Source organism: Cebus imitator, unplaced genomic scaffold (genome assembly GCF_001604975.1).
Source record: "Cebus imitator isolate Cc_AM_T3 unplaced genomic scaffold, Cebus_imitator-1.0 Scaffold68, whole genome shotgun sequence".
Lineage (NCBI taxonomy): Eukaryota > Metazoa > Chordata > Mammalia > Primates > Cebidae > Cebus > Cebus imitator.
The window spans coordinates 9,543,364-9,558,922 of record NW_016107383.1 but is presented as its reverse complement, the minus strand read 5'-3'; positions in this window follow the sequence as shown (position 1 = coordinate 9,558,922).

The following is a 15,559-nucleotide window of genomic DNA, read 5'->3' as shown; positions in this document are numbered from 1 at the left end:
AGTGGTCAAACAGTATTCTGTATGTTTCTGTGAAGGTGTTTTGTGGATGAGATTTACATTGAAATCTGTGGACTTTGAGGAAAGCAGATGACCCTCCATAATGCAGGCGGGCCTCACCCAATCAGCTGAAGACCTGAGTAGAACAGACTGGCTTTCCTAAACATGCAGGCGTCCTGCCAGCAGACAGCCTTAGGTTGGACTTGGACTGCAATTCTTCCCTGGGCCTCCACCCTACCAGCCCACTCTGCAGATTTTAGACTCCTGAAGCCACTACAATCATGTGAGCCAATTTCTTTCTTTTTTTTTTTTTTTTTTTTGAGATGAAGTCTTGATCTATCACCCAGGCTGGAGTGCAGTGGTGTGATCTCTGCTCACTGCAACCTCTGCCTCCCAGGTTCAAGCAATTCTCTTGCCTCAGTTTCCTGAGTAGCTGGGATTACAGGTGCACACCACCACACCCAGATAATTTTTGTATTTTTAGTAGAGATGGGGTTTCACCATGTTGGTCAGGCTGGTCTCAAACTCCTGACCTCATGATCCACCCACCTCAGCTTCCCAAAGTGCTGGGATTACAGGTATGAGCCACCGCGCCTGGCCAATTTCTTAAAGAATGTGCGTGTGTATGTGTGTGTGTGCCCCCATATATTCTGTTGCTTCTGCTTCTCTGGAGAACCCTGACTAATACAACCCCTAAACTCCTTTCCAGTTCTCAGTTGCTGGGAAACAGATGGCAGAAGGGAAGGTTAGGCCCATCTCTCAGCCTGAAGCTCCCCAGGGCAGAGATGTTAAAGCCATCAAGACAATGTCCTCTTTTAGGAAGACTTGTGCAATGGGCCTCCTCAGCACAACAATAAATACCAGTAGTTCCAGAACTGGTACACCAAGTACTGTGGGGTGTGGGGTGAGATACATTAATATGAACACAGCCAAGAGGAAATCCAAAATAGGAGGTTATGAAGACAGCCTCACATTCCACAGGTTTTGCCCTCCTCTGCTGGGAGCTCCCCATCCACTTGACAGCACCATTATCCCAGAGGCAAGAAGCAAGTTTGTTTTTAACTAGTGACTGATGAGGTCTTGTTACAGAGCAGCAAGACACAATTTGGTGAAGATCCGGGAAAGAGGTAAAGCCGAGAACATCCTGATATTCAAATCCATTCTAGGATCAGCAACTTGGAAGAGCCTGCTCCACACCAGCTGTTCCCTTCCACCCAGGGACCTTCGCATGCCTGTCCTTTAATCACACTCCCAGCAGATCCCAGCCACAGCTTGCAGAACTAGAGAGGGCACGGGCGGGAGATGGCGGCTCATTCTCAGCCTCCTCTGCTGGCTTCTCCTCTTCCTTGAGTCCTGTGTGCCCCTGGTTCCATCAAAGGCCCTCTTCTCTTCTCCTTCCTCCGACACTCTGCCAGGTTGTCCCACTCAGACCCAGGCCTTCAATTCTCACCCCCCTGTGGATGAACTCCAAACCTTGATGTCCATCTCTGGCTGCTCTCCTGTGCTCCTGATCTGAGCTCCCCTAGAACATAAGCTTCATGAGGACAAGGATGGGTATCTCTTTTCTCTAATGTGTCTCCACCTCCTGGAACATATTTGGTGATGAATAAATATCTGCTGAATCAATTAATGAACGTGCACCCAGCCACCTTGCAACATCTCCACTTAGGCTCTCTTGGACTAAGTGTACATAAAACCAAACTCTTATTCATATCCTTCCCCTCCAAACCCAGGCCTCCCACTGTGTCCCTCACTTTGTGGATTCCCTGCACTATCCATTTCCTAGTTCTGAAATCTGGGTGTCCCATCTGTCTCCTTTGCTTACCATCACCTCCCACTTCCAATGAATCTCCAGATTCTATCCTCTTATGCCTCTGACCTGGTCGGTCTTCTCTTTCCCTGCCTGGGGTGAGGAGTGAGCCATCTGTCCCTCTCATGGTATCATAATCATCTGTTTACTTTTCTGCTTCTCCAATTAAACAATGAGTCATGTCATCACAGAGACGTGAGGTACTGCCATATACCTGTGTGTATGGGGAGGAGGGAGTCCCAGAATCTGAATCCCCCTTCTTATTTTGGAAAAATTTCTCCCCTGTGGTCATAAGCATAAGACCTGGCCTCACCCTCAGAGGCTTCCATCCCAGACTTAGAAACGGAAGGAAGGAAATCCAAGAGGCAGTTTCCTCCAGAGCTTACTCATGCTCCGGCCATCAGGGTGGCTGCATCAGCAGGGTGGGCCAGCTGTGAGTCCTCACCAGCAGGCTGTTCTTGGGCACGCCTTGGGGCTATGGTCTCAGTGGTCTGGCTCCCTTTATTCCTACCTCTTGCCCAAGCCCAGTTCTGCAGCTTCCCACCAACTCTGAGAAGTTACCACTAAGCTTATAACACAGCCCTTTTATGAATAAGTTTAGTTAGGGTCAGTTTCTGAGCCTTGGAACCAAGAACTCTGACAGACACACATGGTCTCACGTCTTCTTAACCCCAGCATCTAGCAGGGCACCTGTCATCTAATAGGTAATTAGTATGTGAATAAATAAATAAATGAAAAGAGGAAGAAAAAAAAAGAAAAGGAAGAAGAGAGAGAAAAAAAAAGAAAAGGAAGAAGAGAGAGAAAAAAAATCACTGTTATTCTTTTTTCCCCTTTGACTATTCCCCAGGTAAGGTTGAAAGGAGGGAGACAAGGGCTGGAAAATGTTAGGCCACTGAATGTGATGAGCATTAGGACCCTCCTCCTTCTTCAATGGCTGCATCTTAGAGTCCTGGAAGAATGTGAGAAAATGTGTCATTCCCCAGCTTTGAGAAATCACCAGTTCTTAGCACCTTCCAAGTGGTAAGCTGACAACCCTGCTTTGCTTTCTAGAATGACGTGACTCCAACATGGTGCCCGGTCTGACTTGGGAGAGCAAGGTAAAAAAAGGAAGAGGGTCTAAGTGGTTATGGAAAAAAAGAGATGAAACAGGGAGCTGGGAATTTGGGAAAGCACACAAAGCAAGCCTATAAAATTCCCATGCTTTATAAAAAGCAACTGAGAATAGAACTTCGTGTAAGTTTCCTGAAAATCACTCTGGCATTCCCTTTGACCCAATAATTCTACTTCAAAGCATCTATCTTAAGGAAGCAATCAGACTATATGAACATAATTTATATATAAAAATAGTTATGTCAATGTTATTTATAACCAGAAAAAAAATTGGAAGCAACTTACGTCTAACAGTAAAAAAATGGCTGAGTAAAACACGTCTCATCAATACAATGGAATATTAGACAGCAGTTAAAAATAGGGTTTACAAAAGAACTATGAGGACATGTGGTGATGTAATGTTATGCAGAAAAGAACAGAGTCATGCAAAACCACATATATAGGAAAATGTCTATATTTGAACAAAGTCTAGAAGAGACAAAATTTTCACAGAAGCTATCTCGTCCTGGAAGAGGAAAAAGAAAATTATGGAATGGTTTTCCTTTCAGTAACCTTTCTATAGTTTTCTACAATGAGTCAATATTACTTTCTTGATCAAGAAAAAGAAAATATAAGATTAAAATGCAAGAGTAAAAATTACAACCAAATATAGAGTTGCTCTTTACTCAATAAATAATATAATCTTTTTATTAACCTCCGTTTCTTCTTGCAACAATATAATAAACATTAGAACAAATCTCATATAAGTAATTAAATACCCTGTCACTAAGCAGTTATCCAGCCAAGTTCAACTAATCCTCAGTTCTGCTCCAGCTGGTTCTGAGTTGTACATCAAAGAGACTGCTGGTGTTAACATAAGAAGATGAAGAGGATTTATAATAATAATGGTTCATTATGCGCCAAGCACTGTACTAAGCTCACTGCTTCCTTTAATATTCATGAGAACCCACAGATGCTAAGTTATAGGGAGGCTGGATAACCTGTCCAAGATCACACAGCTAGTAACCCACAAGCTGACCTTGAACCCAGGACATCTGCCTCAGAGACTCCTGCACACTTCCATTGCTATATATGCTGTTCCATCTCATACCTTCAGCTGGGTTTTCAAAGGAATGATGGCTCTTACTATCTCCCAGCAAACACCACTCTTGAGTTTCTGCTCTCACCATGCTGAGATTCTGTTTTGTGACACAAAATTAATGTCTCTAAAACCTCATGCCTTCATGTCTCTAGCCACAGTGCTTTTAATTTTTTCACCTTAAGTATCTGTCACACTGTGTGTGATCCTTGATCATTATTTTTAGCTTTTTTAAAGGAACCATTTAAAGTGCCAAATCCCTTTCCTTAAAATGTTTTTTAATTTTAAAAAGTCTATCAAGTAGAAGCAGGATGGAATCATTACTAGGAGCTGGGTAAATGGTCAAGTAAACTATATTATTTTAATGAAGGGAAATTGTTTTTATCAAGCCAAGAGCAGGAATGCCTAGTGGTGGAATTTTGTTTGTTGGCAGCAGTCTAATAAAAAAAAATATTTTGGATTAGATTGTGTTCTGGGGCAGAGCAAAACAAATCAAAACAAAAAAATAGTCCTCTTGTCACTTTTCCAGCATTGGAAAATGGGAACCCACTGAAATTTCTATCTAATGACTTGGCTACCAGGAATTTGCCCAGTCTGCTTTCAAAAGATTGCTGTCCTGAGTCTTGTCATAGTGAAGGTGATGACCATCAAGAAGTGGCTCTGAGACCTTCATCTAGTCAAAGATCTTCCCACTGTGGGTGAAGAGAAACACTCCTTTCACCAACATTTATTGATCAGCTATAAGAGAAGACACAATGCTAAGCCTTGAGGTGCAGGAATGAGTAACTCCAAGGGCTTCAGATTTAGATTAGGGACAAAAAATGGAAATGACTAACTCTATTGCAACACAAACACAGTAAGTGGCAAAATTCAAGTAAAGGACAATTTACTCAAGGCTATGCAGAAAGCAGCACAAATTGCAGGTGTAATCTCTTCCACTGGGGTGGAGGGTGGTGTCTGTGTTCCTAAAAGCACAGAATTTGAAGTTACTTCCATTTGTCAAAGGTATGTGACCCAAAATGCTCTCTCCACTCATCATCCTGCTCCAGCCATGTTAAAGTCAAATCAGAGCCCAGGAGTTCAAACACAAAGAGAAATCCTTTGGCTGCCTCTGCTTCAGTCGAGCTGGGTTATCTAAGGGCCAGAGGACATGTTTCATCTCCCGGAGCCTGGATACCTGGAAGTTGGGGCTGACAAGTAATTTGGGTCTCCTGGAGCCTAGATCCTCACTAAGTGCCTCTCTGCTTTTGCTCCAGCTAACTCCAGCAGCATCAAGAAGAGAATGGCATGCAAGGCCTTAGCTGTCCTATTCTTTCTCATGAAATGAGGGCTTTTGAAAACAAGAGGAATACAAATGGCTTTATGGGTATAAAAAGCTGTGGAAACCTCCCTAGTAACCAGTAAAACATCAATCTGGTGCTTCCCTTTTTTACTCTTCAGATGGGCCAAATTTTTAGGCTGGGAAAATCTGCTGTTGTTGAGGATCTGAGACAATAGACACTCATTCCCTGCTGAAAATGAGGCATCTAGCTCTATGATGCCTCCTGTGCATATCTGATCTCATCAAGTGAGAATAAACTGACATTATTGCTTGCTAGGGCAATTGGAAGCATCTCTTAAAAATTTAAATCCTAATTCTTTAACCCACAACTTCACCTTACAGCCACATTTATACATGCATAAGGACATATGGACTAAGATGCTCATACAGATGTTTGCAATAGCAGAAAATTATAAATAACCTAAATGCCCATCAATAAATGATTAAATCAACTATAATATATTTATACTAGTAAATATCATGGACAGTAGTTTTTTTTTAAACAAGGCAGATCTCTTTGTCTTGTCATGGACATCTGATCACTAAAGAATACAAGTATGATAAAAACACAGAGTATGATCTTATTTATGGCTTTTTTAATCTGCATGTGTTTGTGTGAATGCAAATATACCAGAGTGATTGCCTAACCTTTGTTATCTAAAATTCTACAATCTGTATTTATGTTTTACTTACTGAATTTTTTAAAAAACTGAGAGAAAGTTAAAATGTTTTAAAATACGACAATAGAAAGTTGAAAGAATTTCAGTTCGAGGGAGGCAAGCTGGCTGTCGTGAGCTGTAATCAGGGAATTTGGCGCAGTCCAGATGCTGCTCTTCAGCCTGACAGGCCGAGGCTTGATTGCGTCATTCTCCAAGAGCAGTCTGGTCTCTCAGCAGCAAATGCAAACTGAACTCGCAGGAGACTCATAGACAAACTGGGATGTCCATTTGTCATTTACAGCAGGGTTTCTTAACCTCAGTGCTACTGACACTTTGGGCTGGAGAATTCATCGTTGGGGTGGGGAACAGGCACTCTGTGCATTGTAAGATGTTTGGCGGCATCCCTGGCCTCTACCTACCAGATGCCAGTGGCACATCCTTCCCCCAGTTTGACAACCAAAACGTCTCCAGACATTGCCGAATGGCAAGGGCACTGCCAACATGGCCCCCAATTAAGAACCACTGATTTATGGTGAGCAATACAACCACCAAGAAGACCAAAGGCTAGCACTGCCAGAAAACTACGCGGATGACCAAATCACAATAGAAGGTTGCCGAGAGAACAGGAAGCCAGAACAAAGGCAGTCTTTATTAAAAATACAATTTAAGTATTTGATGGTCTTGGGCTGTCATATAAGGCACCTCCCTCATTCCAGGGAAATCCCTGCCCTTGGATAAAACCTTGGTTGGGCACAACGAGCTTCCTCCTCTCTTAGGGCCTACACTAATTCTTCCCCTTCTGATAGTCACTTTTTTTCAGAGACACCAACGCTGTTGATTATCTCAATGCTTCCCGAACATGCCGATGGCCTCAAATGGCAGGGGAGCATCCATGATGACTTCTAGGGGCAGGGTGGCAGGGGGGCAGAACCCCAGATGCCCCACCCAAGCACATCATTTCCTTAAACTTGTGTTCCACCTTAAAAGCCACCTGATTTTGCTTTCTGCTCTATGTTAAACCTATATATTTCTATTAACAAAAAACAAATAAATTTCCCAAGTTTTAAGTCCTAAACTTTGGGAAGGCACACAAGTTTATCCTGTGGCTTCATGCACTCCCAGGCACAGTCCCAGATATAAAGAATAGACAAGTTCCTGCTCTTCTTTCATCTCATCTGAAGAGATTATTTCCAAGAGATTGAAAAAAGGTTAAAAGAAATTTGGGGGAGCCAGGCACAGTGATTCATGCCTATAATCCCAGCACTTTGGGAGGCTGAGGTGAGCAAATCACCTGAGGTCAGGAATTCAAGACTAGCCTGGGCAACATGGTGAAACCCCATCTCTACTAAAAATATAAAAATTAGCTGGGCTTGGTGGTGCACACTGGTAATCCCAGCTACTCAAGATGCTGAGGCAAGAGAATCGCTTGAACCTGGGAGGTGGAGGTTGCAGTGACCCAAGATCGTGCCACTGCAATCCAGCCTGGGTGACAGAGTGAGACTCTATCTCAAATTAAAACACAAAAGCAAATAAATTTCCCAAGTTCTAAGTAGTAAACTTCGTGAAGGCACACAAGTTTATCCTGTGGCTTCATGTACTCCCAGGCACAGTCCCAAGATATGAAGAATACACAAGTTCCTGCTCTTCTTTGATCTCATCTGAAGAGATTATTTCCATGAAGTTGAAAAAGGTTAAAAGAAATTTGGGGAGCCAGGTACGGTGGCTCACACCTGTAATCCCAGCACGGTGGGAGATCAAGGCAGGCGGATCACTTGAGGCCAGGAATTAGAGACCAGTCTGGCCATCATGCAAAACTCCATCTCTACTAAAAACACAAAAATTAGCCAGGCATGGTGGCCTACACCTGTAATCCCAGCTACTCAGGGGGCTCAGGCAGGAGAATCGCTTGAACCCAGAAGGTGGAGGTTGCAGTGAGCCAAGATCATGCCACTGGCAACAGAGCGAAACTCTGTCTCAAAATAAAAAAAAAAAGTTACCTGGGGGAAACACCTAGCTCTATGATGCCTCCTATGTATATCTGATCTTATGGAGTGTATTATACTCACTCCCAGGACAAAGAAGAGCCCTTTTGCGGTGTCTCTTACTGAATGTCTTGCTGCTTTTGCTCTAGCTAACTCCAGTGGCATCAACAAGGGAATGACGTGCTAGACCTTAGCTGTCTCCTCGGCAGAATTCCAGTGAAGACGACTGAGCTGCTTGTTTTCGTTTCAGGCAACATAGCCTCCTGAGATTATTTTTTAAAGAAATTTCTCTTAGCAGGAAAGACATAAGGACAGAAAAAAGCGTGGGAGCCTCTATTTCTGAATCAGACTTCCTTGGGATTTTATCTTCTCTTATTTAAGGGATTTCATGTTTCAATGTGGGAGAAAATTTTAAATATAGAAGTATATTTCAGTAATGACTCATTTAAAGCATTTATCAAGACTGACTTTTGCAGGGGACAGAGAACTTATGGATATATAAGATAAAGAAAAAAACATGGGGGTTGGGAGAGCTCAAGACGTTTTAATTGACCTGTATTTGTCTTTTGAGGTTACGGTGTAGGATCCTGTGGTGCTGGGATTCGCTTAGTATTTTCTCAGACACAACACTGTGAGGGTAAAGTCAGGGCTTCAAGCACCTCTTTTCAGTATCTCTTGGAAGCCTATATTTTTCCTCGTTCCTGTCTCCACGTTTTCAATCCCTTCATTATTTAAATGCCAAAGCTACAAATCTGAGAACGGACAGAACTAGACACATCCCTTTCCCTCCGATTCTTCTCCAAATTGGGATGGAATTTTGTGTTTTGCTCTCGCTTTTCCTTATCCAATTCTACACGTGATTCTGCTCTACTTTCATCTGTAGAGAGTTTCTTAGTAGAACAAGCCTTTTTATTCTTAAACTTCCTTTTAAAAATGACCAAGAAAATAAATGGGCTCTGGAATTTTACTTCTTCCCTCCAGAGTCTTTTTCAAGGAATCAAATCTCAACGCTGTTACTCATTCTTGGTGTCATGATATCGAAGACCCAGAGTGATGATAAATGTGAAGCCCTCTTGAAATTCAGGCTTATGGAGAGAGAAATAGGGTGTTGGTGCCTGTAGTTTCCAGGCCCATGAGAAAAATGTGCTCAGGCTCACCAGGGACTATTTACACAGCGGGGAGGCAGGGAGAAGTAAGAGGCACAGTTCCCAGAAATCATGTTCCACATCAACAAAAGCAAGGCCCAGCACCAGTTAGGTGGCATTGCCAGAGCAGAAATGTAATCCAGCCTACTTCAGCCTAGTAAGAGAACGCAGGCAAGCAAAGGTCACACCACCACGAGGCCAGCATAGTATCAGTGTTCAAGGTGTTTATTTTGACAACGTGCAACTTGGGTTTGAACCCGAGCTCTGCCATTATATTAACTGCAAGTTACTTAGCCTCTCCCTGTTTCAGTTTTCTCATATCTGACATGGTGATAACAGAATTACTTTATTCAACACATGTTTATGAACACCTACTATGTGCCAGGTGCTCTTATGGGTGCCAGAGGAGGGGTAGGGCAATGGTGGGAAAAACAGAAAACGTCCCTGCTCTTGGGGAATTTAAATTCTAGGGAGAGTGACAAACAAAAAATAAGTAGGATCATGTCCTTAGCAGATGCTATTTAGAGATAGAAATTTATGGGGGAAGGGGCAGTGGAACAGAAGAAATAATTTGAGCTGATGCATGAATGATGGGAAAAAACCAGCCACAAGAAGAAGAGGAGAAGCACGTTCCAGGCAGAACGTGCTTCAGACAGTATTTCATAAGGATTTTGTGAGATAATGTGTGGAAAATATGCGTACAGGACCAGACACAGCAAATGTAAATTACTCAACAGATGTAGGCAACCATGATGACTCAGAGAGGGTAGAAGAGGTCCCTGAGTCAGGTCATGGGTAAGTTGGGACAGGGAATGTCAGGGGGATCAGGGAGGGAATTAAGGCTGGAGAGTTCATTGTATGCCCTCAATCACAAGGGCCAGATGGAACAAAGGAGCCATGGGAGGACTGTGGAGGTGACTGTGGAAACGGGAGAGCTCAGGCCCCACTAGGAAGGGCAGCTAGCTTGCCCAGTTCCCTCAATTAGCTGGGTCCTTGTGACTTGAGTTTTCCACCCTGCCCTACTCATAGCCTCCCCCTCAGCTCTTCCTACCCATGTACCTCCCTCCTAATGCCTGTGCTACCTCTGCCAGTGTTCTTAGGCAGCACATGGGCAAACAAGTCAAAAAGCATATGTCTAATCTCCACGTGTTATGAATAAAAAAACTGGGGCCAGGCAGGTTATGAGATTCTTACAAGGAACACAACTACTCAGGCAGCCTCCACCAAAGACTATACCTCTTCTAGTTGAGAAGGTTGTCTTCTTCCACCTTGGCTCCTTCTACACTTGTCCTGTAGCTTAAGAGGTGTCATGCACAGAGCAATATGACAGAGAGGGGAGGCCTGCTCCACAATCCACCCTGGCCATCCATGAGGCCACAGATGTCACAATGGGAACATTCCTGTACCCAGAGAAAGCCTGTTCCAGTGTACCTAGGCTTTCAGAATGTCAGAAGCATTTTTTGGCCAGTGTGGGGATGGACAGGAGGCCATGGAATTATCACCATCAGGGCACTGGTGGGGCAGGCCATCTACATACGGGGCAGGGTACTGGAGTGCAGCCCTAGAAAGCAACTCTGGTCAAACCAACAATCCAGCAATACAAAGAGTGTTGATAGTACAGCCTCAAGCACAGAACTACAGCAGAACCCAGGAGAAGTATGATACCCCCTTCCACTGCAAATTGCTTTCACATTCCTTATCTCAGTTGGTTTAGAGAGGAGAAAACCAAGACTGAAGAGCTTAATGAAGACATTGTGACTCCTTCATGCCCTGCTCTCATAGATGTCAAAGCCCATGATATTCAGGGATGCCTTCCACTCATGGGAAACTGGTTCCTATCCACAAACCAGTGAGAGAATAGCACAACATGCACAACACACCCACCAAGTCCCAATGGTCAGTGCTTCAGACTTTCGAACAACTTGTGATTTCTAGACAACACACCACACCCTTTTCATCTGTAGGCTTTTGTAAATGCCATTCCCTCTGCCTGAAATCCTATTCCCCACAATTTTCCCTACCATGACCTTCATCTACTTGGCTAAATCCTATTTATTTTGTCCCAACTTAAGTATCACCTCCTCCAGGTAGCCTTCTCTGGCATCCATGGGTTGGTACCCCATTCATGTGCCTCCTTGGCACCAATGCCACCAACCACATTGTCCTGTAATGACAAGATCGTGTTCTTTGTGTTCTGTCTTCCCGCAATAGACTATGTTCCATGATGGCAGAGGCCAGGTCTTATTCACTATTATATCCTCTGACCTCAATAGGCATTCAATAAGTTGTTATTTACAAAATCATGAATGGGACCAGATCCCTTCCCTCCCAGAGCTTCATAACTCACACTATAGAAGGGAGTTCACTGCCCGGATGGTTATAGTTATTCTATAGCTGACTCTGAGAGCTTCAGGCTTCTTATGATTCTGTCTCTCTCTCTTTCTCTCTCTCTCTCTCTCTCTCTCTCTCTCTGATTTCTACCCTCCCTCACACTCCCCCACTGTCGACAGCTTCATGTTAGTCGGGTGAGGTCTGGATAACACCAGCCTGATGCAGAGCCAGCCAGCTCCTCTCTGCAGAATGGCACCAGTCCATTTGATTTTCTCCCCTCCGCTGGCATGAGAAGCTTAGAGGCAGCCAGGAAATCAGTCTTGGGAATATTTGGCCTTTCCAGGCCCTTGGGATTAGAGCCTAAAAATTGGATCCAGGGAACCAAGCTACCAACCTATCCCCCTGTTGACTGGTGGGGGCTTCTTGCTGTCACTCAGCTCCCTGGGCCCACCTGTCTCTTCTCTCTTATTCTCTCAGTTCTTTATCACCGCACATAGGGCAATTTCTACTTGTGACAGTGGTTCTGTATAGACTACAGTGAAAATCTTTTAGGGAATTTGCCCATTTACTATGACTCCTTAGTTGTACCCCTTACTCACAAGGGCTTTTGACATCTATATTTTTGCCTTATATCCTGTTCTCACCACAGTATTGATTGGACCAAAGGTGGATACCTGAACCAATCTGAGCCCATCATATTCTGTTATCTAGGAACTGGTGCTTCAAGTGTCTGGTTTGGCCTGAATTGGTCTCTTAAATGAAAGTGATGTAAACTAAGGAGCTGTGTGGTAGCTTCTCTTATGTACCAAGTAGACTGGGAAGCATAGAAGGCTGGTCTGCAGAAAGAGAAAGAAAGAACGAGAAGCGTGTCTAAGACGTCAGGGTCAGTTGTTTCACTCCTGGTTGCAGCTTCTTTTTAAGGCCCAGCCTCATCCCTTCCTACAGGAACCTCCTCAGTGTTCAACAATTATCCACTGAACACCTAATGTGTGCCAAGCATGAGTTTTTAAAGCACTTGGTCTAAGCGGTAGGAAAAAATAAGACACAATCCACATCTTCATGGAGTATACAATCTAATTAACCAAATACAGAACTAAATACATAATCACCAATGGGTTTAACTGCTATGAAAGAAAACTACTATAAGGACACATACATGCACACTAATGTTCATTGCAGCACAGTTTACAATAGCAAAGACCTGGAACCAACCCAAATGCCCATCGATGATAAACTGGATAGGGAAAATGTGGCACATATACACCATGGAATATTATGCAGCCATCAAAAATGATGAGTTCGTGTCCTTTGTAGGGACATGGATGAAGCTGGAAACCATCATTCTCAGCAAGCTGACACAAGAACAGAAAATCAAACACTGCATGTTCTCACTCATAGGTGGGTGTTGAACAATGAGAACACATGGACACAGGGAGGGGAGCATTACACACTGGGGTCTGTTGGGGGGAAATAGGGGAGGGACAGCGGGGGGTGGGGAGTTGGGGAGAGATAGCATGGGGAGAAATGCCAGTTATAGGTGATGGGGAGGAAGGCAGCAAATCACACTGCAATGTGTGTACCTATGCAACAATCTTGCATACTCTTCACATGTACCCCAAAGCCTAAAATGCAATTAAAAAAAAAGAAAAGAGAAGTATAATGTGACTTAAAAATACATCTAACAGGAAGATGTGATCTAGTCTGGAGAATTAAGGAAGGCATTCCTGAGGGAATGACATCTGGATGGATTTATGAAACAGAGAAGCATTCATGGGATGATAGGATGATTCCTAAACCAAACCAGTGCAGTAGAGGAAGGATTTCAGGAGCAGAGGTGACCACAAAATGCAAAATGATTTGTCCACTGGGAGAATACTGGGCCTTCCAAAAACTGAGGAATGGGGATCCAAGTCAATCTTATCTAGACCTTAAGAGGTAAGGTGATACCTGGATCTCATCTGATTTAATTGGTTGGGATATAGCTTGAGCACTGGGAGTTTTTGAACTCCTCAGGTGACTTGACTATGCAGCCACAGTGGAGAATCACTGACTACTGAACTGCAATAAGAGCCTAGCTGGTGGCAGAAACCCTGACTTTATAGCAATACTGATCCTTCCCCAGCACCATCAAATGACAAATTCCTGTCATTGAATTTTACACACTCTGTATCAAAACTGATGAGGCACCTGTCACATAGCATACTGGGACCTTGGGCAAAAAAAAAGAGAGACAGTGACCCTGAAACAGCCTGAGGCATGATCTCGGCTCATCAACTAGGAAAGAGTTCAGATTCCAGGGAAAACAAACAGTGGTAAGGCCAAGGAAGAGAAAGAGAAAGACTGCTGGGCTGGCATAGAGCTTAAAGAACTGACAATTCTCCTAGCCACCTACTCTCAGTGTTTGCCTCAAAATGCCAAGAATTTGAGGGACAGAAAGCCGTGAAATTGTACTTTGGGGGTCTTGCAGGACAGTGAAAGATATAGTGTTAATGGACACAGCAACAGTGCACTGATAAATGTCTAACAATCTACTCTCTAGGAAGGGGAAAGCTCTGGTTTGTAGCTTTTGCCAATTACAGGGGTGTAAATATTCCCACCATGGCAGATTTCAAGTTACTAACATGACATCACTGAAAGCAGGGCTGCAAAGAGATGCAGATGATTGACTCTCGTGAGCTCACCTGAATCATCTCCAGGACACCACTGGACCCAGCAGGTAACCTGAATGAGTTTTGCAGGCTGGGGTCATCCAGGAATTCTGAGTATCTGGCATTCACATTTAATTTTTGACATATATAATAAATGGCATTTTCTGTTAATTAACTTCCTAAATGTGAGAGGAAAAAGGATTATTTTTGCTATATTGTCCCTATCTTCCAAGGAAGGTGAATCCCAGAGAAGATATGTCTGGATTTCTGGAAAAGCTACCGAAAGGGATGAGAGAATATTTGGGGAGGGAGGAGTGATGAGGTTGCTAATGTTGAGAGAGGAACTTTGGGGAAAGAACAGAGATGCCTTAAAAGGGATTTTTGGGGTAAGTTTTGCTGTGTGGTACACAATGTTATTCTCCAGATTTCCTTAAGAAACCTTCAGTAAAGTTGCATTTCTCAGGAAAACTTTTGGCATTCAATTTGATTTAAAGAGGAATACAGTAAAGTGCTGAATTTGGTCCCATGGTAGGTACACAGCATGAGAACAGGCTGCCCAAAGGGGTAGAGTCATATTCAGATTAGATGGATAAGAGCTATAATAACAACCTGACAATAACAACCAACCTTGCTGAGCACTGACCACATGCCCAGCACGGCTGCACACATTTCATGAATATTAATCCATTTAATCAGGCAACAAATCAGTTCAAATCAGAACCAAGACAAACTGGTCCAAGAGCCCAAGCTTGATTGGTTACTACATCATATGACCTCTTTGTGTAGTATATGGAATATGGAACACAATGTGTATTTTTAGGTAAATAGCTTCTATTTCAATGCAGAACACTTTGGATTTTTGTGGTTATGATGTTTTACCTAGAATTCAGACCTTCCCAGGAGACTGCAACCTTATAGCACTTCTGACAAGCATTGCCTTTGAAATGAATGAAAACCTTAGACAGACTATAAGGGGGGTTTCAGGCATCAGTCAGGGAGGTGGGTATTTTCTTTCTGAGGCATCTGAAGTGACTACAGAAATCCATTATGCAACTACTACATACAACTTAATTAAACAGATATTATTCAGCACCAATTGGGGTATACAATGATAAGGAAGAGAGTTTTACTTGCATCTCCCCCATCAGGTAGGAGAGAGTGGGGAGTGGCGTTAAAAAGCAAGTCCAGGCTGGGCATGGTGGCTCATACCTGAAATCCCAGCACTTTGGGAAGCAAAGGCGGGCAGATCACCTGAGGTCAGGAGTTCAAGACCAGCCTGGCCAACATGATGAAACTCCGTCTCTACTCAAAATACAAAAACTAGCAGGGCATGGTGGTGCATGCCTGGAATCCCAGCTACTAGGAAGACTGAGGCAGGAGAATCAAACCTAGGAGGTGGAGGTTGCAGTGAGAGATCATGCCACTGCACTCCAGCCTGGGCAACAAAGAGAGACTCCATCACGAAAAAATTTTTAAAA